This window comes from Thermobia domestica, unplaced genomic scaffold, assembly GCF_964235325.1.
Source record: "Thermobia domestica unplaced genomic scaffold, izTheDome1.hap1.1 HAP1_SCAFFOLD_151, whole genome shotgun sequence".
NCBI classification, from domain to species: domain Eukaryota; kingdom Metazoa; phylum Arthropoda; class Insecta; order Zygentoma; family Lepismatidae; genus Thermobia; species Thermobia domestica.
The window spans coordinates 168,893-195,697 of record NW_027655898.1 but is presented as its reverse complement, the minus strand read 5'-3'; the positions used below and the strand labels follow the sequence as shown (position 1 = coordinate 195,697).

Here is a 26,805-nt window from a genome sequence, read left to right as displayed (position 1 = left end):
ATAAACAACAATTAATCGTCCACATATTTTAAGCTGACAATGCTTATATTCATTTCAAAACAAGCTATGATTTTTTGTCCATATCCCAAAATATTACACAATATATAGGAAAATGTTTGAAACTTATTGCGTAGGTTACTATATCCTAAACGGATTTTAATAGATTTAAAACCTAAACATCTCTACTATACAAATAATATATTAAACGTCTACTACAGGAAATTCTTATCCCATGTGAAAAGGAATCACAAAATGTAGATCGATATTTAATTTTTAAAGAAATTATTATGAAACTCTTGTACGGAAAAACTTTATTCAAAAGCAAATCAATTCAAATATTGTCTAAAGGTATAACTAAAATTGTAATGGCTTGCTGTAGACGGGAAATTAATCAGGGAAATAAATTTGGCCATTGATTTAAGGTGACAATTTGAGTGTGTTGAACCAAGCGTAACTTAGAGCGTAGCAGAAATGAATTCATAAACCCATATATCGGTAAGATATTCGAAATTTAAATCCCCGCTAAAAATTCAGTGCATCGGCCGGGAATCGAACCCGGGCCGCCCGCGTGGCAGGCGAGCATTCTACCACTGAACCACCGATGCCAATACAAGAGAATTTTATTTACTATTGAATTAATAACACTTCTTAAACTAATGTTATGTTCGGACCTTAAATCGAGGAACAAAGTTTTACATGCTGGAAAACTTTAATGCTTCAAAATTGTGTTCCGCATTCGATTCAATAAACGCTTTCCCTCAGAAGCTAGCAAAATGGTATCACATTTGTTTATAATTTCAATACATAAAGATATTATGATTCATATACATATATACTCTTCATTCGAAATTCCATCTCAGATGACATTCGTTTCTTTAGAATATGCAATTCAATTGGAATAAACCTACCTTTTTATCCCTGCATTTTTCATTCTCGTATGGAATAAGTTGGTTTTACTTTCGAAAATGTATCGCTTTCTAAAAACAGACATTAAATTATTGTATTTTACACAAACCAAGCTACAGATTTCTTAATTAGTAAACGTATTTTAACACTTTTATACAGTTTTACCTCAAACTTGTTAAAAGGGATACTCTCAATTCATACTGTATCATCTTTCCATTAAACCTATGTTTTCTATTACTTAAACTTTATGACAATAATATGAAGGATAAATAATCCTATTCAAGTAGATCAAAGAGAATTTCTCATAATAAGAGAAAATATTTATTTAAATAAATTTACGAGTGTATGTCAGAGTTCATATATTGATGGCACCTAGTTACCAGCATTCTTGTAGTCTTAAGCGTTGCTTACCTTTTGAAACTAGTCTTCGTTAGGATTAAGAAATTTTTGTTTTCAAACTATTTCCAACTTATCAAAAGAGATCTTGTAACCAAAGTCAGTTGAGAATATAACATCCTGCTTCTGTTCATAGATAGCAAAGGATCTTTAATTTGTTACGATGCAGACTATAATAATGTCACATTATTTGGTATTATTCCAAATCATTCATAAAGTTTTACTCCGAACAGATTATAGCGAAAACCTCATTGGTGATTCGTTATGTTTCTTGTTTTTTGAAATATCGAAATAAACTAGGTTCAATATCTTAAACCTCTAACCAAAAGAAGTATCTTTCGTTTCTGGAATAAACGGAGTTATTTGAGATTTAGATGGCACTTTCTGGAAAACAAAGATTGATATGTTACTGCAAATGTTTTCCTGTTTTTTTTTCACATCACATTGAGGAAATAGAATGCAATAGCTTTAATTGCAAAAGTTAATTTTTTCTTATTACAGTGTGATTCAATAAGCAACAAGGGAGATACTTATGTTTCTCTCGAGATATTGAACAATATATTTAGCAATATTCAAAAACATTAGCAATATGTAGGGAATCATTTGGCATTCGTTGTGTAAATTATGATTGTTCCCAAGGAGACGGCTAAATACAACACAATAATCTTTACATCACGAGTCAAAAATAGACATCACAACTTCAGCAAATATGTATCACTTAAACAAAACACAAAGTAAATAACTTTCAGGTAAGAACAATTGTCTAAAATGAATTTCATCCTAAGAACACAAAATGTTATTTATCATTTAAAGATATTTCAATAGGAAAACTTAAGTTCTAACTATTCCAGACAAGCATAAGTCAATTCCATATTACCTTAGAGTTTTCCAGATACCCCAGTTCAGATCGTAGCTGATCTAGATTTTGTTCTGTGATCTATTTTCAAGAGAAGATTACGTACGTTGCTGTACATTAGGCGCTAGGAAAGAAAATTGACTTGAGAACATTAGAAAATAAAGTATGAATTGTTGGCAGTTAAAATGTTAAGAAAGTATGGCAGTTTCTTTTAGCAGAGAAAAAATACTTACGCTCATATAAAAGTTTACAGTAAAGATTCATATTACCTTTCAAATTTTCTTTAATAATTACAACAACTGTTTCAACGATTAATGAAACAATAATAGTGTTTTTTACTAGTGAATAAAATTTCAGATGAGGACGGTTAGAAACCTAAAACATGTTCCTACTTAAAACATATTAATCAGATATAATAGTGAAGAAGATAATTTCGATAAATAATGAAGCTTTACCATAGTTGAACTAACACCATACCAGAAACTGTCGTGAAAATATTTAATTTTGTAAACTAAATTTACGTTAGTTTCTAATGTCTAAAAATGCAATAGGTTAACAACAAACAAAATGCAAGGGAAATCTGAAACCAAACCAATATAGTATTATGCCGGGTTTCTTGGTATATGACAAGTTTTCCATATTTTGATATAAGTCTACACCACGTGTAAAGATTATGTGATGAAATGAATATTTTACCTGTACTGGGTTAGACTTTTGTGCCTTTCAGTAGTCACCAAGTACAGGTTCGTTTTGTTGCATATGGAAAAGAATTAAAATAAACCAATTACTTCATTTACCTCTGCATTTGATTAGAATATGCAATAAGAATGGTATTTATTTGTTTCCTAAAACTGGCGGTGTTCATTGAATTGGCCTTCAAAGTATCGTAGTTAACATAAAATGGTAGATTTCTGAATTTGAAGTCACTTTAAAAAATTTAAAAAATCGTACCAAAGGTATCTCAAATTCAAAAAAACCTGGTATTCTCTTTGCACGCATCCTCGATTTCTATTATAGCAATGTTTTGTCAATGATATTTAAAATAACTAAACTTATGGAATTAAACCAGATTCTATCAATTTAAGAAGAAACTATTAAATTTTAATGCTTCAGCTCTTTGATATTATAATGCGAGTATTGACGGCAACTAGTTATTAGGATATATTGTTAATTCTTACATGTTACTGATCTTGATATTCCGAGGTAGCCAGCAGAAAAACGATCTCTTCGATTTTAGATTGGTCGACTTGTAGAAAGAGGTGTAATAACGGAAATCTGTGTTTAATTATACTGTTGCTGTTTTATTCATAATTATTAATGAAAGTAACTTAAGTTTTTAATTCTAAGAACTATAATAGTCACATATTTTACCAGAAATAAATTCCTTAAATGTACATTTTGTTTTTAGTAGACAGAAGTAAATAGTTCATTATTATTTCGTTTTATTCGTTATTTAAGCAATGTTAGTGGAAATTGTCTTGAAGAAACTAAACTAGGTTGGAAATTTCAAGTATCCAGTCCAAAAGCATAGTTTTTATTCTGGAATTGATGAAGTAAATTTTGCTTTGAAGGAAATTCTTAAATGCCACAATGAGTTGGTATATTATTTCTAACAAAGTTCATCTTCATAACATGTTCACGATATTGGTTCCACGATGGGTAATAAACAACAATTAATCGTCCACATATTTTAAGCTGACAATGCTTATATTCATTTCAAAACAAGCTATGATTTTTTGTCCATATCCCAAAATATTACACAATAGTAGTAGGGACCGACGTATATTGAGGCGAGTCAGCAAAAATTTTCGTGACGTCATAGGTCAAAGGTTAATGACCTTGGCCCGGGGTCAATGACCTAGGGGTACATAGGACCACCCCCTCTAAATTTTGGCAGGGGTACCATGGCCCACGCTCTAAATTTTGGCAGGGGTACATAGGACCACCCCCCTTAAATTTTGGAAATTTCCAAATCTAAAAATTTGGTATGGTAGCCTAGGACCACAGTATGTACCTCTATCAGTATTGGGTGTCTATGTCGTTCCCTTTCATGGGTAAAAAATTGCCAAAAATTCAAATTTCGGGGGTTTTTGACCTAATTTATCCCCTTTGATGAGGTATTATTACCCTATATAGTTATATGGGCGTATACAGGGGTCCATTACCTTTCATAACATATGGGTATATTAATGCACCCCTTGAAAAATTTGGGAGGGGTACCTTGGCCCACCCCTTAAATTTTGGAAATTGACCAATTTAAACATTGGGTATTATAGTACAGGACCCTAATATGTATTATGATAAATTTGGGTGGTCCACCTCGTTTCCTTCTAGGGGTACAAAATTGCCAAAATATAAACGTAAGCAATACGTTATACCACGTGTTTGGTCTTTTGGTCGATTTTATCCCCTTTGATGAGGTGTTATTATCCTATATAGTTATATGGTCATGTATAGGGGTCCATTACCTTTCATAAGATATGGGTATATTTGTGCACTCCTTTAAAAATTTGGGAGGGGTACTTTGGCCCACCCCTTAAATTTTGGAAATTGCCCAATTTAAACATTTGGTATTATAGTACCGGACCCTAACATGTATTATGATAAAATTGGGTGGTCCACCTCGTTCCCTTTTAGGGGTACAAAATTGCCAAAATATAAACGTAAGCAATACGTTGTACCACGTGTTTGGTCTTTTGCCCCAATTTATCCTCTTGGATGAGGTTCTATTACCTTATATGGTTATGTATAGGGGTCTATTCCCTATCATAAGACATAGGTACATTTGTGCACTCATTTAAAAATTTGGGAGGGGTACTTTGGCCCACCCCTTAAATTTTGGAAATTGCTCATTTTATATATTTGGTATTATAGTACCGGACCCTAACATGTATTATGATAAATTGGAGTGGTCCACTTTGTTCCCTTTTAGGGGTACGAAATTGCCAAAATATAAACGTAAGCAATACGTTGTACCATGTGTTTGGTTTTGATCTAAGTTATCCCCTTGGATGAGGTCCTATTACCTTATATGGTTATATGGTTATGTATATTGGTCCATTCCCTATCATAAGACATAGGTACACCTTGTCTCAAAAAGGTTGAGCGCATTCTTTATTGGTGTTTTGAGGCAAAAATTTTCTAAGTCCAGCTTCGGGTATCTTCGGGAAAAAGTAAGCCAGGTTCGAACCTCCAAGCCAGCCTTTGCAATCGGGAAAAAGTTTGCAGATGTGTTTTTCTTCTTTTAAATATAATAAGACTTGTTACCAAGTGTTTAAAAAAGCAACATTGATTGAAATACTTAATGATACAATATTTCGAAACCTTTGCACAAATGTGAGCACATGCTTGTTTGTCATTTAGCTTTCTATACGTAATGGAACCTTTAAATACGTTAAAGAATCTTTCCATATGTAAAAGAATGCTCAAAGTTAAGAAATAGAACATAATTATCGCCTGAGTACTAAAAGAAAAGTCAAAGTAGAACAGAAACAGCGTTTGTAATGGATATGAATGTCATAATTATCTTGAGATCCGTTATACATCGCTAGAAGCTTAGTTCTAGAAGTCCTTGTGTTAGCTCATTGGTAAGCTGTCGGATTTCAAATCATAAGGTTGTGAGTTCGAATCCCATCTGGGTCAATAGTTTTATTAAAATTATATTTTCCGCAATGCATGAAAAATTATATAAAATAATTACATTAAAATACATAAGTTGTTTATATATAACATAATAATTGCAGAACATAGTAATTATTATGTTTAAAATATAACATCTGAGATAATTTTCACAGTAGGTCGTTATTATATATGAGAATGTTAAATACAAATTAGGAAAATCGTTTAATAGCAATAAATAAGTTATGTAGTGTATTTATTTGCAGCTATTTGTCATACAGATTTAACCTCTCAATATTCTCATTACAGTATGTTATTTATATTCGTGAAATACAGTATATTCCTACGGATATAGAAAGTGTATAAACAGAGTATCCAAAGTCGTATCCTGCTTCAAGACACATAACTTTTCCCGATCCCCCTAACGTCACGGGAAGAAACACAAATTCTCTTTTGAACGGAATGTCGTTACTTAGAGTCTCATTCGAATACGTTGAATATGCTTTTGTGTATTCATCTCTCTCTCTCTCTCTTTCGCTTTGTTTATGTGTGTGTGTGTGTTGCGGAATATCCCAAGTTGAATACAACATTTGCAAAGTATATGAGCATCATTGTCATCGAATACCAGAAATTGAAAGTCGTGTTTCTTCAGGTTAGGTTTGCGTGTTCATGTTAGCTCACTGGTAGAGTACGGACTTGCCACTGAAGAGGTCTTGAGTTCAAAGCCTACAGCTAATTATCATTCTTTTGTTAGTAGGATTGCACAGAAATCGGATACAAGGAGTGGTTTACTTCTAGAAATATTTTCAGAAGCGTTTAGGTAGCCCTGAAAAGGGCTGTTTTCGGGAGTTAAGGCGGGGACATTAATATTGTGTCCAAGACCCTTATGAATTTATTACACGCTCCATTCTTCTGGGCATGGAATCTATTACATGGGTGACAAATCTATCTCCTTCCCCTACCTCCAGCCATGCTTCGGAAGCAAGATGCCACAGGTCATCCTGAGTTCTTGGTGGATCTGCCTCAGGCCAACTTTCCCTTAGAGTACGCTTCACTTCTGCCCACATATTTTCCATGAGATTGAGGTCTGCTCCACGAGGCGGCCAGTCGATTAAATCAATCTCAGGGTGCCCTGCGAACCATTCCTGAACCACACGGGAATTATGTATTGGCGACTGGTGTTGCTGGAACTGAATTACACCATCAGGCTGAAATACTCGTACAGATGGCACCATGATATTACTGATAATGTCTAAGTACTGAGCATTGTCCAGATGTCCTTCAATTCTATGAAGCTGTCCTGCTCCGCGACTGGAAATCCAACCCCAACATAAAATAGATACATGGCCACTGCGATTGCAAGCAGCCACATATCCATGGTCATATCGGGTGCCTCTCGGACGATACACAAAACGGCGTCCCTCCTTTGATGTTGTGAATATGGATTCATCTGAGAAAACTACGTTTTCCCAATTGAGACCCACATTCGCCTGTGCAAACGCGAGACGGTAAATTTTGTGGTCGTCTGAGAGTTTTTCATTCACGGCAGCAACACGGCCACGTAACCCAGCATGACGAAGCCTTCGCAGAGCTGTATGCTTACTACCAGGAAAGAGAGAAGCTTCCCTTATCTGTCTAGACGTCCTTAGTGGGTCTAACCGGGCTTCGTTTACTAATCTCGCATCTTGGGCTTCGGTTGACACATGCGGACGACCAGGAGATCGTAAATTACCAGTCTGACCTGTAGCACCATATTTCCGAATCCATTGCCTTCCTGTAGAGGCCGGGACACCTACTCGCCTGCTAGCTGCAGTTGCAGAATAACCTTCCAATTCCCATAAAGTAATTACTGCTGTACGTCTATCCATAGTTACCAATGTTCTGAGCTGTGAGAAGAAAGCAATAGGTAAAAGCTAGTACCTGACGTGTGATTGGTTACTTGCACGACACGCCTATTGTGGGGAACAGCGTTGCCAGATCTAGCATAATGATGCTAGATCTAGCATAATTTGCATGTCTCTAGCACCTAGCATCTTGCTTTTAGCATCCTGCCCAAATCTAGCACAATTTCAGCAAGTTATCAAAAAGCCGTAAAACCTGGAGAAGTTGGTCGTGGGAAGAAAAAGAACGGCAGAAATGTATCCTCTTCCATTGATTCATAAATGAAAAAATGAAATGAAATTTTGAGTTTTACGTCCCACGGTTATGCCGGTTAGGCTAAAGGAGACGGTGATAATGAGTAATGAATGAAATGGTGGAATGAAGAAAGTGGGAGGAAACGGGAGAACCCCGAGAAAACCCACGCACACGGTGTTTGTCCACCACAAAGTTCACTTGGCGGGAGCAGGGTTTGAACCCGAGACCCCTTGCACCAGAGGTGAACGCTCTACCACTGAGCCACCGCGGCCCCTCCCATTGACTCATACACTCGGTAAACCATACAGGCAGTCTTATTTTCCTAAGTAAGTTCGGAACGGCTTTGGGCTTTTTTCTTTGTGGCTCCACCCAGGGTTTTCTAATCCTTTAACTCCGAGGCATGGGCGGAGCTATGGGGGCCATTCTCCCTCCAACTTTTTGACAACTTCACCATCTTTACTTCTGACTTCATGATCATATTTATTCCTGAAATGACAGCTCCGAGACCGACCAAAAATCTTCCCCCTCCCCCAGCAGACGATTCCCAACTCCGCTTATGCTGCGAAGTAATTTTCTTTCAAAATATGTAAACAAAAACTTTGCATTCATTTATACGATATATACGCCATTGAGTTTGGCAACGACTGCAGTAATTTAGTTGAGTTAAAATTTTGGTGCGTGAAGTATTGAGTTCTATCCATGCATTCTTGCTCTCTGTGTATTTTAAGTTACGTTATTGTATCTCAACTTTGTTTTTTTTTAAACTCCTGAATTAGTAATTATGAGGATCTAGCATAATTTGACCGAATCTAGCATAAGTTCGATCAGGTTTTGGAATAATTCCGAGCTGTGAGTCTGGCAACGCTGGTGGCGAACGACTTGGTCAACGACTCGCGAAAGAAATCTGAAAATGGTGCGCCGTAATAGTAATAATAAAAACAGTTTTTATAAAGGAATATTAATACATACGAAAAGCTGTTTAAAGAATGAATTGTTATACTGACTTAACACGTATAAAAACATATACCATATACCAAACAGATTGAGCGATATGATTATAGCTGTTTTGAGACGAACACTTTCGAAGTCCAACTTCGGGTGTCTTCGAAAAACAGTAAACTAAAGCTGCTGGTTCGAACCTCCAAAGCCAACCTTAGTAATCGGGAAAAGATGTACAGATATGTTTTTCCTTCTGTTAAATATAATAAGACATGTTGAAATGGTATTAAGTGTAGAAAAAAGTAACATTGATTGAAATACTTAATGATACAATATTTCGAGACCATGTATTCACACTCTCGTTTCGTCATTGTGATTTCCATACGGAAAAGAGCATTTACGTATGAGCTCAGTTATATTTCAGAAGCAGCTTCCGAAAAGCGGTCATGTTAGCTCAGTGGTACACCACCGAGCGTTTAAATCGTGAGTTCGATACCCGTTCAGGTGAGATTCCTTTATGATATTCTACTTTCCTCAATGCATGAAAATTATGTAAAATAGTTACATTACAATTCATCAGTTGTATATATATTTTCATATCATCAGTTGTATATATGAGTTGAATATATATATTCATATCATCAGTTGTATATATCAGGTGAATATATATATTCATATCATTTCACGACATAAGTAATTCTTATCTTTAAAATATAACATCTGAGGTATTCACAGAACGTCGGTGTGTTATGTGTGAATATTGAATACAAATTTAAAAAATCGTGTAATAGCAATAAATAAGTTATGTAATATATTTATTTGCAGCTACTTTCATCGCAGATAACTTCTCAATATTCGCATTACAGCATTTAGATAGAGCATATCGAAAATCGGATCGTGGTTCAAGACAAAAAACTAGCTAGCCCCAAACTGTCACGTAAGAAATTCACGAATCGCAAAAGTAAACTGAAGAGATTGAGAGCGGTAATTCGGTAATTCCTTAATCGCTCTCTCTCAAATCTCTCTTATCTGCATTTATACATATAAAAGTGTATGTATGTATGTTCCATCATAACTCATGTATGCTAGAACAGGGTTTCTCAACCTGGGAGTCGCGGCCCCTAGGGGATCGCGAAGATAGGCGGAAGAGATAAATATAGTTAGAATCTAATACCAGAAATTATTTTTAAATATTATTTTTAATTTTGTTCTGATAGGCATACTTTTATTTTTTATACACACTGTAAAGAACAATAAAAAATAAGTCTACTGAACATTTTCAAAGGGTGTAGAATTCGTGTTACTATTCGGTTCAAAGTCTCTTGTCGTCGCGAATTCTGTCGAGAAATTTGAAGCTTAAAATATACAAAACGATAATCATGCCTGTTGTTCTGTATGGTTACGAAACATGGTCGCTTACTCTGAGGGAAGAACATAGACTGAAAGTATTTGAGAACAAGATCCTTAGACGAATATTCGGACCCAAGAGGAACGGGAATGGGGAATGGCGGAAACTTCATAACGAGGAACTACATAATTTATACGGTTACCCAACATTGTTAGGGTCGTCAAGTCTAGGAGGCTTAGGTGGGCAGGTCAGGTAGCTAGAATGGAAGAAAGTAGAAACGCTTTGAAAGTCTTGACTGGAAGACCAAACGGAAAACGACCATTAGGAAGACCTAGGGGCAGATGGGAAGACAATATTAAGATGGATCTCGCTGAGATAAGAATACAAAGTAGAAACTGGATCCAATTGGCTAAGGATAGAAGTCAGTGTAGAGCTTTTGTGAACGCGGATTGAACCTCCGGGTTCCATAGGCCATAGAGTTAGTTAGTTAGTAGAGTTGTTTAAAAATGAATTTAAATCAAAGAGGTATGATATAAAACTAATGAGAACTGTATATAGAAATACTAGAAAAATACACATGAAACAAAACATGCACATTGAAATACAATTAAAATTAAAACCTAATGAGATACCTAAGCATGGTGTAATTTCACTAGTGCAGCAATGCCCGGTTTAATCTTCATGACGAATATTATCAAGCCATTTTCAACTGATAAGCGATTTCTTATCTTTGTTTTAATGTTTACCATAAAAAAAACACTTTCGCACAAGTACGATATAGCAAATGGAATTATTACTTTTAAAGCAGCAATCACCAGACCAGGATATTCTTCTCTCCTCATCAGGCAGAACTTGTCTAAGTCTTCGTTGCAGAAAAACGTTGCAAAGACTTGTCGCATGATCATTCTATTATTTGGTCAAGAAGTTGTGGGCTTAGATCGGATACGTTAATGGCCTCTTCAATGAAGGAGTTTAACATCCACCTTGAACCAGCACCTTCGTCGTTGGGAATATAGATATTACAGTTACTGAATCCACTGTCAGTGCCGGGCGCCAAAAAGAGGGGCCACACATTTCGGAGGAAGTGTGTTACTCAAGTTAGGAAAGTGCATGTGCACATGTGTAAAATAGAAGGAAAAACGTAATAAAATGTGCTCAAAATTAAGGAAAGGTAGGGATTATTTTGAAAATGTTATTGAGCTTCGTGCCAACCATGGTGGCGCTTCGTAGCTAGTCTGTCGACGTCACTCATATATACGGTGACATCGTACTATACTCTCGCCCCGAGCAATGATTTTCCATGGCACTGTTCACTATAAACAAAAAAAATGGATTCTACTATTATAGAAATAGGTATGTTAAAAATCCAACACAAGCTTATTATAAAACAAATTATAAAAGGGTCGCTGGCAAGAGCGTGTGATAAAAGGGGATCGTGATAGGAATTAGATTGAGAACCACTGGCCTAGAGTAATTTTAACCACATTTCTTATAGTTTCAAAAAGAGTGCTGTCGGGTTACCTATGGTGAATGGGAGGGGGATACATATAAAAGATTGCTAGAAAATGATCGATATTAGATTCATAGTTTTCGGGGTCGCTTAGATAAATAGTGAGACTTTCAATTTCGCTTAACTCCGATTAAGCTCTCATTAGTAGGGATGGGCACGAACGACTTTTCTTTGAAACTCGACTCGACTCGAAACAGACATCTTTGAGGTCTACTCTTGGACTCGGCGCGAAAAATATCTTCCAACTCGACTCGGATTAGAGTCAAGTCGAACCAAAACGAGCCAAATCCTGTGTGTAGTCCTACCTAGACAATACATAGACAATAATTATTCTATCATCAATTATACTACTGTTACTACAAATAATAATAATAATAATAATAATAATAATAATAATAATTATTATTATTATTATTATTATTATTATTATTATTATTATTATTATTATTATTATTATTATTATTATTATTATTATTATTATTATTATTATTATTATTATTATTATGACAACACCGTGTACAAACATGAACGATAGATGGTTAGTAAAGGAATACTAAAAGCTAGTTGACTGCCGACGTCGGTAGTCATGAAGTCTACAAGGCAAGGACATCGTTCATTACCCTAAGCTGTAAGCGTCGGTGGACTACAGATGGTCAACTATTAACCTCTCGCCAGAAATTGGTGGCCCCGCAGCGACGATCCGTGATGGCCCAAGTTCCATTTTGAAAACTTTACTACCAGCGGCAGAGACGCGATGAAACGCCAACGAACCACAAAATTACTCTCCCAAAATATGTTAAAATGCCTATATGTGTGATTTGTTTATATTTAGGTGAAACAAAAAAACACAAAACAAATACCCCGGGGTGGACGCGAACTATCAATATTACGATTACTAGGCACGTGTTCTTCTGACTTCCCCACGGAAACGATCATAAAAAGCTTGGTTGTTGAAGGATAAATCATTGACGTCTTAATTTAGCCAATCAGACAAACCCCTACACCTCGAGTTCTAGGAGGTCATACGTGAACCGTTTCAGATTTATTGCTTTCTGGTGGAGTACTATCCATGCGCAAAATTTGAGCATAATAGCCGACATGCATCTTCGGTGCCTCTTATCTTTAGTACAATTTTAACCAGAGATGGTGTGGGTCAATGAAAATTTGATCCACGACCCACTATGACCCACCACCCAAATGACCCATTGGCCCACTCTGACCCATCAACAATCGTGATCCACTCTGACCCACCACCAACTATGAACCACTCTGAACCATTGCGACCAACTCCGACCCACCAAAACCCATCGATATCAACTCTGACCGATGACCCACGTCCTCCTCTCCATTGACTAAAGAGATTACACTTGTAATAAAACAAGACTGTGAAATTATCACTTATCGGAGTTTGAATTTCTACCGTCATTGGCTCAAGCACCTCTTTGTTACAATACTGGTGGGTCTGACCTTTACGATATATAATGGCAAAGTGTTTCTCATCTTCCGAATTAAAATGAATTTAAATTTATCATATGTAATTATTTCTTTGTTGCCTTACAGACACATTTCAGTAGAAAATAGGGTGAAATTTAAAAGTTTCGAATCAAGGAAAAGTAGACCAACGTAAAAAAAAAAAAAAAGAAGAAGAAGAAGAAGAGAGAAACTAATTTTCTATATAATTAAGTATGCCGTACTAATTGAAAATGCCCATGTAATTAAGTTTAGAATACAAATTTTATGGCCATTTTTCTCTAACTTTATGGCTTGATTGCCTTATGCTCGGAACGCTCCATATATTAAACACCAGCTTCAGCAATTATAAATAGAAAGCAGTGGGTATAAAATTCAAAAAGAACTTTAGTTTGCATTACTCAATTTTTTTCTCAACTAATATCAATCGTTTTCGATTATTTTTACAAATCAACCCACTACCAATTTCCAATATATAGAAAATGCACCCCCGTCCCCCCGCTCATAAAAGACAATTTTAAAAAATGCCAGGGCATATTCTCTTTATTTTTAATAAAGAGTTATATGCTGAATTTCAGCTCTCAGTTGAACGGCTTGTGAGATACTAAATTTTTCGCAAAAATTCGGACTTCTACTCCCCCTAAGGATATGTATTATAATGAAAGTGACACGCGTATGATAACTTCCCAGTTGGGATTGGAGCCTGATTATATACCAAACGTCAATTCATTTGACTTTGCAATTTGACCGTGATGATTACGTAGACATAGTTACTTTCAATTTTTTATGATACATATCCTTATTTCATATGTTACAGATGATTCAAAAATATTTTTTCAAGCAGTTAGCTCCTCTAGAATCTCACAGGCTGCATCCCAAAATCCAACTCCTACTATCCTATGACAATCCAAAAGTGACTGAACTTTTTTTATTAGGAACAAATGACAAAAGAAAAATGGAGATCTTGAAAGTAAAATGTAGAAAAGCTCGGTGCCCCCAATAACTCCATATTTCTCCGCCCCTTCATTCCGAACTTAAAAATAAAACTTAATTCGAATATGGTTAATTAGTGAATTTATTACAGTTAAATTCCACTCACTACATGCTACAGCTACAACTATGTAAGAAAAAGTAACAACTGTGAAACATGTTCTGAATTACTATTACATTTCTTACGCTATTATTAAACATATTAGAATAGTAAAAGAGGATTGTTCGTGAAATAGTATATTTGCTCATGATTTTTAACTTTTTCATACGGAAAAAATTAAAATATTATTCAAGTTTTAAAATTTGCACTCTGCAAATATGTTGCCCTCTAGGCAATGGGACTAATGTGGACTAATGGGAAATGCTGCACTGTTAGCGGCGCTGAAAACTTACGATTCGATTCTAATATCGGTTGATTTCGATATCTTTATGTCGCTACGTAACCACCCTGGGTGCTAATGGGAGCTTAATTGGACTTCAATTGAAAGTAGAGCTATTCACCTAAGCGACCACGAAACTATGGATTCAATAATAATATCGACCCGTTTCTAGCATTTTTGATATGTATCCCGACAGTACTCTTTTTCCAGACTGTAAGAAATATAGTTAAAATTGCTCTAGATATATCAGAATTATGTTGAAACATACACATAAATCCACTTTTATATTCTGTATAAATAGAGAGAGAGTGAGCGAGCGAGCGAGCGAGAGAGGGCGACTCAAGGCATCACTACTTCCACATTGCAAAAGCATATATCAGGAATTGAATTGAAAATCCATGTAAAGACTTTCTGCTGTGGCATGCTTCATAAGGACAATTCCAGTCTGCTCACGTGACCTTTGGGGTTCATGAATTTTCTTGCGAGCGTTCCGACTTTGGATTCTCTGTTTATACCCTCTGTTTATGCATCGAATAACTTTTCAAGAACATAAATGACATTCTATATTATGAATGTTGAGAATTACTCTCTATATGACAAATAGCTGCAAATAAATACACTACATGATTTATTTATTGCTATTGAACGAGTTTCTTAATTTGTATTTACATCCTCATATATAATACCGACCTACTGTGAAAATTATCTCAGATGTTATATTTTAAACATAATAATTACTATGTTCTGCAATTATTATGTTATATATAAACAACTTATGTATTTTAATGTAATTATTTTATATAATTTTTCATGCATTGCGGAAAATATAATTTTAATAAAACTATTGACCCAGATGGGATTCGAACTCAAAACCTTATGATTTGAAATCCGACAGCTTACCAATGAGCTAACACAAGGACTTCTAGAACTAAGCTTCTAGCGATGTATAACGGATCTCAAGATAATTAGACATTCATATCCATTACAAACGCTGTTTCTGTTCTACTTTGACTTTTCTTTTAGTACTCAGGCGATAATTATGTTCTATTTCTTAACTTTGAGCATTCTTTTACATATGGAAAGATTCTTTAACGTATTTAAATGTTCCATTACGTATAGAAAGCTAAATGACAAACAAGCATGTGCTCACATTTGTGCAAAGGTTTCGAAATATTGTATCATTAAGTATTTCAATCAATGTTGCTTTTTTAAACACTTGGTAACAAGTCTTATTATATTTAAAAGAAGAAAAACACATCTGCAAACTTTTTCCCGATTGCAAAGGCTGGCTTGGAGGTTCGAACCTGGCTTACTTTTTCCCGAAGATACCCGAAGCTGGACTTAGAAAATTTTTGCCTCAAAACACCAATAAAGAATGCGCTCAACCTTTTTGAGACAAGGTGTACATTTGTGCACCCCGGGAGGGGGTACCTTGGCCCACCCCTTAAATTTTGGAAATTGACCAATTTAAACATTGGGTATTATAGTATTGGACCCTAACATGTATTACGATAAATTTGGGTAGTTCACCTCGTTCGTTTTAGGGGTACAAAATTGTCTAATTTTAGTACAACCACGTGTTTGTTTTGGCTCAATTTATCCCCTTGGATGAGGTCCTATTACCTTATATGATTATATGGTTATGTATATTGGTCCATTCCCTATTATAAGACATGGGTATATTGATGCACCCTTTAAAAATTTGGGAGGGGTACCTTGGCCCACCTCTTTATTTTGGAAATTGCTCATTTTATATATTTGGTATTATAGTACCAGACCCTAACATGTATTATGATAAATTTGGGTGGTCCATCTCGTTTCCTTTCATGGGTACGAAATTGCCAAATTTTAGTACAACCACGTGTTTCGTTTTTGACCTAATTTATTCCCTTGGATGAGGTTCTATTACCTAATATGATTATATGGTCTTGTATAGGGTCCATTTTCTATCATAAGACATAGGTATATTTGTGCACTCCTTTAAAAATTTGGGAGGGGTACCATAGCCAATCCCTTAAATTTTGGAAATTTTTCAATTTAAGCATTAGCTATCATAGTACATGACCTCAATATGTATCATGATAAATTTGGGTGGTCCACCTTGTTCCCTTTCATGAGTAAAAAAAATGCCAAAATATAAACATAAGCAATATTTTGTATCACGTGTTTGGTATTTGGCCCAATTTATCCCGTTTGATGCGGTCTTATTACCGTATATGCTTATATGGTCATGTATATAGGTTCATTTCATATCATAAGACATGAGTACATTGATGCACCCTTTTAAAATTTGAAAGGGGTATCTTGACTCATCCACTCAGTTTTAGAAATTGTTTAATATAAGCATTTGTTATCTTCGTACAGGTCTTCAATATGTACCACTATAAATTTGGATGGTCCACATCGTTCCCTTTCATGGGTAAAGAACTACCAAAAATCAAATTTCGGAGGTTATTGACTCCTATTTAACACGTTATATGGGTATGTACAGAGGTTTATTACCTTCATATGTTTATGTTCCCTTTTAAATTTGGGAATTATCAAATAACAAAATTCGGTAAACGTTTTCTAGGACCCATTGGTGTTTCTCTTATGGCCAAATATTCAAAATTTAAAGGTTATTGACCGGCTTTATTATTGAATGAGTACAGGATTTATTATTTTTTCATAAGACACAGGTGTGTTTGTGTACCAATCTTAAATTTTGGGAGGGGTACATTTCTTATTGTCATATCAATAATTGGTAATTGTTCTTTGGGTAAATCATTGTGAAATATTAGTATGATCACGTGATCAGTTATTGACCTATGATGGGATTAGGAGTCCAGGACATTGGTACATTTAAACTTTGTAGGATAATTTGAGAATGCGTCATTGGTATTGGTTATTACAGCCAAATATAAACGTAAGCAATACGATGTACCACGTGATTAACCTTGATGAGGTAGTGTACAGGGATACATAGCTAACCTTATTGAATCTTATGACTCATAGTCTTAAGGGAATACATGCTACAACACTGGCAAAGTTATTGTTGATGCAATTTGATTGGTTGATCACTATCTTTCGTGCAATCTGATTGGCTGATCACTATCTTTCGTGCAATCTGATTGGTTGCTGATTTTCAAATCTTTGCTGCATTCAGTTTTAAGTTTTGTTTAACATTTAAAAATCTTGGTTTCGTTCAACATTTTGCACTCACTGATAAATATGATCAAAACCGTTTATTTGTTAATCGAATAGTTAAAAACCGGATAAAGTTTGACGGTTAACCGTGAAACGTAAAAATTTTTAGTTTGAAAATTTTTTGTTTGAAAGTTTTTGTTTGAAAACTCTTGCTTTCAAATTTGTGTTTGAATTTTTTTGTTTCAGAATTTTGTTTGAAATTTATGTTTCAAAATTTTTTGTTTGAAAATTTTTTGTTTGAAAATTTTTTGTTTAAAATTTTTTGTTCGAAATTTTTGTTTTGAAATTTTTCGTTTCCAAATTTGTTTGAAAATTTTTGTTTCAAAATTTTGTTTGAAATTTTTTTCGTTTCAAAATTTTGTTTGAATTTTTCGTTTCCAAATTTTTTTGTTTCAAAGTTTGGTTTGACATTTTTTAAAGATTGTGCACTCATTAGTAAAGAACCGGAACTATTTAGAACAAAAACCTCTGGCAACATTGTGGTGCAATAGTACACGTCAGAACATGATAATGCAACGTCATCAGTTTTGCATCATATATAAGTATCGTTCGAGTTAGTATTCATGATAACGTCATCATGGCTACTTGTCTGCAGTTTCTAAACACACGTGATGTGATGAAATCATTTACCAAGATTACTGATTTACAACAGAATGTACCTTATAGAATCTTAGCTAGCCAAATGATCCCTACAAAGTTTGGATTAAGAATCGTAGTGAAGCTTGAAAATGATAAGAATATAATTTTACCAGCAAGATATTTTCCCATGGAAGCATCAAAACAAGAAGAACTGCTGCGTTTCTTAAATACTGGATCTGTATCTTTATGTTACAAAGGATTCTTGGGTCGAAGTCATCAATTTGAATTTAGTACACAGCCGGATTCGTCAGCAATTGTGATGAAATCATGAATTCAAACGTCAGCACATTAGACGTAGTTGTATGAATTTGGTTGGTCGGCAACTGTGATGAAATCATGAATTCAAACGTCAGCACATTCCCTTCCAATGACGTCAGCCGTAGTTCTATAAATCAATCAATACACTGTCAGCTCATGAAATCATTTGAGCAAGTGCTTTTCAGGAGGAAAGATGTGTACTTCTAACGATAAAGAGTTCATCTTCGCAAGCTATTATCCAATAAATATATTTCAAACAAAACATGTGATGATTGGTATCAGTGCTAGAACATTTGAACCAGTGATTCGATTGGGCAAAGCAGAACAATTTGGTGTACAACTGACCTGTGAAGAATGGCAAATATTATGTTCACGAATCGACCAAATGAACGATTATTTTCATGATGAGCTAAATGTGACCATAGTCAAATCATTAGGCTCAAATCATGAAGTGGTGATGCGTACAGTCCTCGAAGAGAAGATGGTGCTGTTACGTAAAAAGAGTACATTTCATGCCCCTCGCAACATGGTGTATCTAACGCAAACAGAATGGAACAAATTCATCAGCGTATTTCAGAGTGTGAAACATGCAGTGGAAGTGTGCAACAAAACTAGCATATTCCTGAAAAAGTACTATTTTGAAAAATGTGTTATGCATATTGTACAACATGTATCTAGATATTGTGATGGTTGTCAACATCGTTCGTGGGTGCATACATGTATTGATAAACAGTTTATTTGTGATCAAATGGACATTGAGTTTCCATCAATTGATATTGCATTAGACCTTAAAAGACTTCAACTGGAATTAAAATTATATGCTAAAGACAAACTAGTGCAAGAAGTTCAAAATACATTGTATCGACAATATCCAGAACCACTATCTGGTATGGATGTATGTGGAGTGTAATAAAATGATCCATTTCAATGAATTGTGTTTTTTCATTTCAAGTACAACCCCAGGTTCTGACGTGTACTATTGCACCACAATGTTGCCAGAGGTTTTTGTTCTAAACAGTTCCGGTTCTTTACTAATGAGTGCACAATCTTTAAAAAAATGTCAAACCAAACTATGAAACAAAATTTTTGAAACAAAAAGAATTGGAAACGAAAAATTCAAACAAAATTTTGAAACGAAAAAAATTTCAAACAAAATTTTGAAACAAAAATTTTCAAACAAATTTGGAAACGAAAAATTTCAAAACAAAAATTTCGAACAAAAAATTTTAAACAAAAAATTTTCAAAAAAATTTTCAAACAAAAAATTTTGAAACAAATTTCAAACAAAATTCTGAAACAAAAAAATTCAAACACAAATTTGAAAGCAAGAGTTTTCAAACAAAAACTTTCAAACAAAAAATTTTCAAACTAAAAATTTTTACGTTTCACGGTTAACCGTCAAACTTTATCCGGTTTTTAACTATTCGATTAACAAATAAACGGTTTTGATCATATTTATCAGTGAGTGCAAAATGTTGAACGAAACCAAGATTTTTAAATGTTAAACAAAACTTAAAACTGAATGCAGCAAAGATTTGAAAATCAGCAACCAATCAGATTGCACGAAAGATAGTGATCAGCCAATCAGATTGCACGAAAGATAGTGATCAACCAATCAAATTGCATCAACAATAACTTTGCCAGTGTTGTAGCATGTATTCCCTTAAGACTATGAGTCATAAGATTCAATAAGGTTAGCTATGTATCCCTGTACACTACCTCATCAAGGTTAATCACGTGGTACATCGTATTGCTTACGTTTATATTTGGCTGTAATAACCAATACCAATGACGCATTCTCAAATTATCCTACAAAGTTTAAATGTACCAATGTCCTGGACTCCTAATCCCATCATAGGTCAATAACTGATCACGTGATCATACTAATATTTCACAATGATTTACCCAAAGAACAATTACCAATTATTGATATGACAATAAGAAATGTACCCCTCCCAAAATTTAAGATTGGTACACAAACACACCTGTGTCTTATGAAAAAATAATAAATCCTGTACTCATTCAATAATAAAGCCGGTCAATAACCTTTAAATTTTGAATATTTGGCCATAAGAGGAACACCAATGGGTCCTAGAAAACGTTTACCGAATTTTGTTATTTGATAATTCCCAAATTTAAAAGGGAACATAAACATATGAAGGTAATAAACCTCTGTACATACCCATATAACGTGTTAAATAGGAGTCAATAACCTCCGAAATTTGATTTTTGGTAGTTCTTTACCCATGAAAGGGAACGATGTGGACCATCCAAATTTATAGTGGTACATATTGAAGACCTGTACGAAGATAACAAATGCTTATATTAAACAATTTCTAAAACTGAGTGGATGAGTCAAGATACCCCTTTCAAATTTTAAAAGGGTGCATCGTTGTACTCATGTCTTATGATATGAAATGAACCTATATACATGACCATATAAGCATATACGGTAATAAGACCGCATCAAACGGGATAAATTGGGCCAAATACCAAACACGTGATACAAAATATTGCTTATGTTTATATTTTGGCATTTTTTTTACTCATGAAAGGGAACAAGGTGGACCACCCAAATTTATCATGATACATATTGAGGTCATGTACTATGATAGCTAATGCTTAAATTGAAAAATTTCCAAAATTTAAGGGATTGGCTATGGTACCCCTCCCAAATTTTTAAAGGAGTGCACAAATATACCTATGTCTTATGATAGAAAATGGACCCTATACAAGACCATATAATCATATTAGGTAATAGAACCTCATCCAAGGGAATAAATTAGGTCAAAAACGAAACACGTGGTTGTACTAAAATTTGGCAATTTCGTACCCATGAAAGGAAACGAGATGGACCACCCAAATTTATCATAATACATGTTAGGGTCTGGTACTATAATACCAAATATATAAAATGAGCAATTTCCAAAATAAAGAGGTGGGCCAAGGTACCCCTCCCAAATTTTTAAAGGGTGCATCAATATACCCATGTCTTATAATAGGGAATGGACCAATATACATAACCATATAATCATATAAGGTAATAGGACCTCATCCAAGGGGATAAATTGAGCCAAAACAAACACGTGGTTGTACTAAAATTAGACAATTTTGTACCCCTAAAACGAACGAGGTGAACTACCCAAATTTATCGTAATACATGTTAGGGTCCAATACTATAATACCCAATGTTTAAATTGGTCAATTTCCAAAATTTAAGGGGTGGGCCAAGGTACCCCCTCCCGGGGTGCACAAATGTACCTATGTCTTATGATAGGGAATGGACCAATATACATAACCATATAACCATATAAGGTAATAGGACCTCATCCAAGGGGATAACTTAGATCAAAACCAAACACATGGTACAACGTATTGCTTACGTTTATATTTTGGCAATTTCGTACCCCTAAAAGGGAACAAAGTGGACCACTCCAATTTATCATAATACATGTTAGGGTCCGGTACTATAATACCAAATATATAAAATGAGCAATTTCCAAAATTTAAGGGGTGGGCCAAAGTACCCCTCCCAAATTTTTAAATGAGTGCACAAATGTACCTATGTCTTATGATAGGGAATAGACCCCTATACATAACCATATAAGGTAATAGAACCTCATCCAAGAGGATAAATTGGGGCAAAAGACCAAACACGTGGTACAACGTATTGCTTACGTTTATATTTTGGCAATTTTGTACCCCTAAAAGGGAACGAGGTGGACCACCCAATTTTATCATAATACATGTTAGGGTCCGGTACTATAATACCAAATGTTTAAATTGGGCAATTTCCAAAATTTAAGGGGTGGGCCAAAGTACCCCTCCCAAATTTTTAAAGGAGTGCACAAATATACCCATATCTTATGAAAGGTAATGGACCCCTATACATGACCATATAACTATATAGGATAATAACACCTCATCAAAGGGGATAAAATCGACCAAAAGACCAAACACGTGGTATAACGTATTGCTTACGTTTATATTTTGGCAATTTTGTACCCCTAGAAGGAAACGAGGTGGACCACCCAAATTTATCATAATACATATTAGGGTCCTGTACTATAATACCCAATGTTTAAATTGGTCAATTTCCAAAATTTAAGGGGTGGGCCAAGGTACCCCTCCCAAATTTTTCAAGGGGTGCATTAATATACCCATATGTTATGAAAGGTAATGGACCCCTGTATACGCCCATATAACTATATAGGGTAATAATACCTCATCAAAGGGGATAAATTAGGTCAAAAACCCCCGAAATTTGAATTTTTGGCAATTTTTTACCCATGAAAGGGAACGACATAGACACCCAATACTGATAGAGGTACATACTGTGGTCCTAGGCTACCATACCAAATTTTTAGATTTGGAAATTCCCAAAATTTAAGGGGGGTGGTCCTATGTACCCCTGCCAAAATTTAGAGGGTGGGCCATGGTACCCCTGCCAAAATTTAGAGGGGGTGGTCCTATGTACCCCTAAATCATTGACACCTGGGCCAAGGTCATTAACCTTTGACCTATGACGTCACGAAAATTTTTGCTGACTCGGCTCAATATACGTCGGTCCCTACTACTACAATATATAGGAAAATGTTTGAAACTTATTGCGTAGGTTACTATATCCTAAACGGATTTTAATAGATTTAAAACCTAAACATCTCTACTATACAAATAATATATTAAACGTCTACTACAGGAAATTCTTATCCCATGTGAAAAGGAATCACAAAATGTAGATCGATATTTAATTTTTAAAGAAATTATTATGAAACTCTTGTACGGAAAAACTTTATTCAAAAGCAAATCAATTCAAATATTGTCTAAAGGTATAACTAAAATTGTAATGGCTTGCTGTAGACGGGAAATTAATCAGGGAAATAAATTTGGCCATTGATTTAAGGTGACAATTTGAGTGTGTTGAACCAAGCGTAACTTAGAGCGTAGCAGAAATGAATTCATAAACCCATATATCGGTAAGATATTCGAAATTTAAATCCCCGCTAAAAATTCAGTGCATCGGCCGGGAATCGAACCCGGGCCGCCCGCGTGGCAGGCGAGCATTCTACCACTGAACCACCGATACCAATACAAGAGAATTTTATTTACTATTGAATTAATAACACTTCTTAAACTAATGTTATGTTCGGACCTTAAATCGAGGAACAAACTTTTACATGCTGGAAAACTTTAATGCTTCAAAATTGTGTTCCGCATTCGATTCAATAAACGCTTTCCCTCAGAAGCTAGCAAAATGGTATCACATTTGTTCATAATTTCATTACATAAAGATATTATGATTCATATACATATATACTATTCATTCGAAATTCCATCTCAGATGACATTCGTTTCTTTAGAATATGCAATTCAATTGGAATAAACCTACCTTTTTATCCCTGCATTTTTCATTCTCGTATGGAATAAGTTGGTTTTACTTTCGAAAATGTATCGCTTTCTAAAAACAGACATTAAATTATTGTATTTTACACAAACCAAGCTACAGATTTCTTAATTAGTAAACGTATTTTAACACTTTTATACAGTTTTACCTCAAACTTGTTAAAAGGGATACTCTCAATTCATACTGTATCATCTTTCCATTAAACCTATGTTTTCTATTACTTAAACTTTATGACAATAATATGAAGGATAAATAATCCTATTCAAGTAGATCAAAGAGAATTTCTCATAATAAGAGAAAATATTTATTTAAATAAATTGACGAGTGTATGTCAGAGTTCATATATTGATGGCACCTAGTTACCAGCATTCTTGTAGTCTTAAGCGTTGCTTACCTTTTGAAACTAGTCTTCGTTAGGATTAAGAAATTTTTGTTTTCAAACTATTTCCAACTTATCAAAAGAGATCTTGTAACCAAAGTCAGTTGAGAATATAACATCCTGCTTCTGTTCATAGATAGCAAAGGATCTTTAATTTGTTACGATGCAGACTATAATAATGTCACATTATTTGGTATTATTCCAAATCATTCATAAAATTTTACTCCGAACAGATTATAGCGAAAACCTCATTGGTGATTCGTTATGTTTCTTGTTTTTTGAAATATCGAAATAAACTAGGTTCAATATCTTAAACCTCTAACCAAAAGAAGTATCTTTCGTTTCTGGAATAAACGGAGTTATTTGAGATTTAGATGACACTTTCTGGAAAACAAAGGTTGATATGTTACTGCAAATGTTTTCCTGTTTTTTTTTCACATCACATTGAGGAAATAGAATGCAATAGCTTTAATTACAAAAGTTAATTTTTTCTTATTACAGTGTGATTCAATAAGCAACAAGGGAGATACTTATGTTTCTCCCGAGATATTGAACAATATATTTAGCAATATTCAAAAACATTAGCAATATGTAGGGAATCATTTGGCATTCGTTGTGTAAATTATGATTGTTCCCAAGGAGACGGCTAAATACAACACAATAATCTTTACATCACGAGTCAAAAATAGACATCACAACTTCAGCAAATATGTATCACTTAAACAAAACACAAAGTAAATAACTTTCAGGTAAGAACAATTGTCTAAAATGAATTTCATCCTAAGAACACAAAATGTTATTTATCATTTAAAGATATTTCAATAGGAAAACTTAAGTTCTAACTAATCCAGACAAGCATAAGTCAATTCCATATTACCTTAGAGTTTTCCAGATACCCCAGTTCAGATCGTAGCTGATCTAGATTTTGTTCTGTGATCTATTTTCAAGAGAAGATTACGTACGTTGCTGTACATTAGGCGCTAGGAAAGAAAATTGACTTGAGAACATTAGAAAATAAAGTATGAATTGTTGGCAGTTAAAATGTTAAGAAAGTATGGCAGTTTCTTTTAGCAGAGAAAAAATACTTACGCTCATATAAAAGTTTACAGTAAAGATTCATATTACCTTTCAAATTTTCTTTAATAATTAGAACAACTGTTTCAACGATTAATGAAACAATAATAGTGTTTTTTACTAGTGAATAAAATTTCAGATGAGGACGGTTAGAAACCTAAAACATGTTCCTACTTAAAACATATTAACCAGATATAATAGTGAAGAAGATAATTTCGATAAATAATGAAGCTTTACCATAGTTGAACTAACACCATACCAGAAACTGTCGTGAAAATATTTAATTTTGTAAACTAAATTTACGTTAGTTTCTAATGTCTAAAAATGCAATAGGTTAACAACAAACAAAATGCAAGGGAAATCTGAAACCAAACCAATATAGTATTATGCCGGGTTTCTTGGTATATGACAAGTTTTCCATATTTTGATATGAGTCTACACTACGTGTAAAGATTATGTGATGAAATGAATATTTTACCTGTACTGGGTTAGACTTTTGTGCCTTTCAGTAGTCACCAAGTACAGGTTCGTTTTGTTGCATATGGAAAAGAATTAAAATAAACCAATTACTTCATTTACCTCTGCATTTGATTAGAATATGCAATAAGAATGGTATTTATTTGTTTCCGAAAACTGGCGGTGTTCATTGAATTGGCCTTCAAAGTATCGTAGTTAACATAAAATGGTAGATTTCTGAATTTGAAGTCACTTTAAAAAATTTAAAAAATCGTACCAAAGGTATCTCAAATTCAAAAAAACCTGGTATTCTCTTTGCACGCATCCTCGATTTCTATTATAGCAATGTTTTGTCAATGATATTTAAAATAACTAAACTTATGGAATTAAACCAGATTCTATCAATTTAAGAAGAAACTATTAAATTTTAATGCTTCAGCTCTTTGATATTATAATGCGAGTATTGACGGCAACTAGTTATTAGGATATATTGTTAATTCTTACATGTTACTGATCTTGATATTCCGAGGTAGCCAGCAGAAAAACGATCTCTTCGATTTTAGATTGGTCGATTTGTAGAAAGAGGTGTAATAACGGAAATCTGTGTTTAATTATACTGTTGCTGTTTTATTCATAATTATTAATGAAATTAAGTTAAGTTTTTAATTCTAAGAACTATAATAGTCACATATTTTACCAGAAATAAATTCCTTAAATGTACATTTTGTTTTTAGTAGACAGAAGTAAATAGTTCATTATTATTTCGTTTTATTCGTTATTTAAGCAATGTTAGTGGAAATTGTCTTGAAGAAACTAAACTAGGTTGGAAATTTCAAGTATCCAGTCTAAAAGCATAGTTT

The 26,805-nt window shown here is 34.2% G+C and overlaps 2 non-coding genes across 2 annotated transcripts; both read right to left on the bottom strand.

Moving 5' to 3' along the window:
- Positions 1-534: 534 nt before the first annotated feature.
- TRNAG-GCC (transfer RNA glycine (anticodon GCC)) lies at positions 535-605 on the bottom strand. Its single transcript has one exon. It is a non-coding gene; the product is annotated as a tRNA-Gly (tRNA).
- A 23,042-nt stretch (positions 606-23,647) lies between these two features.
- Positions 23,648-23,718, bottom strand: TRNAG-GCC (transfer RNA glycine (anticodon GCC)). Its single transcript has one exon. It is a non-coding gene; the product is annotated as a tRNA-Gly (tRNA).
- Positions 23,719-26,805: the final 3,087 nt, after the last annotated feature.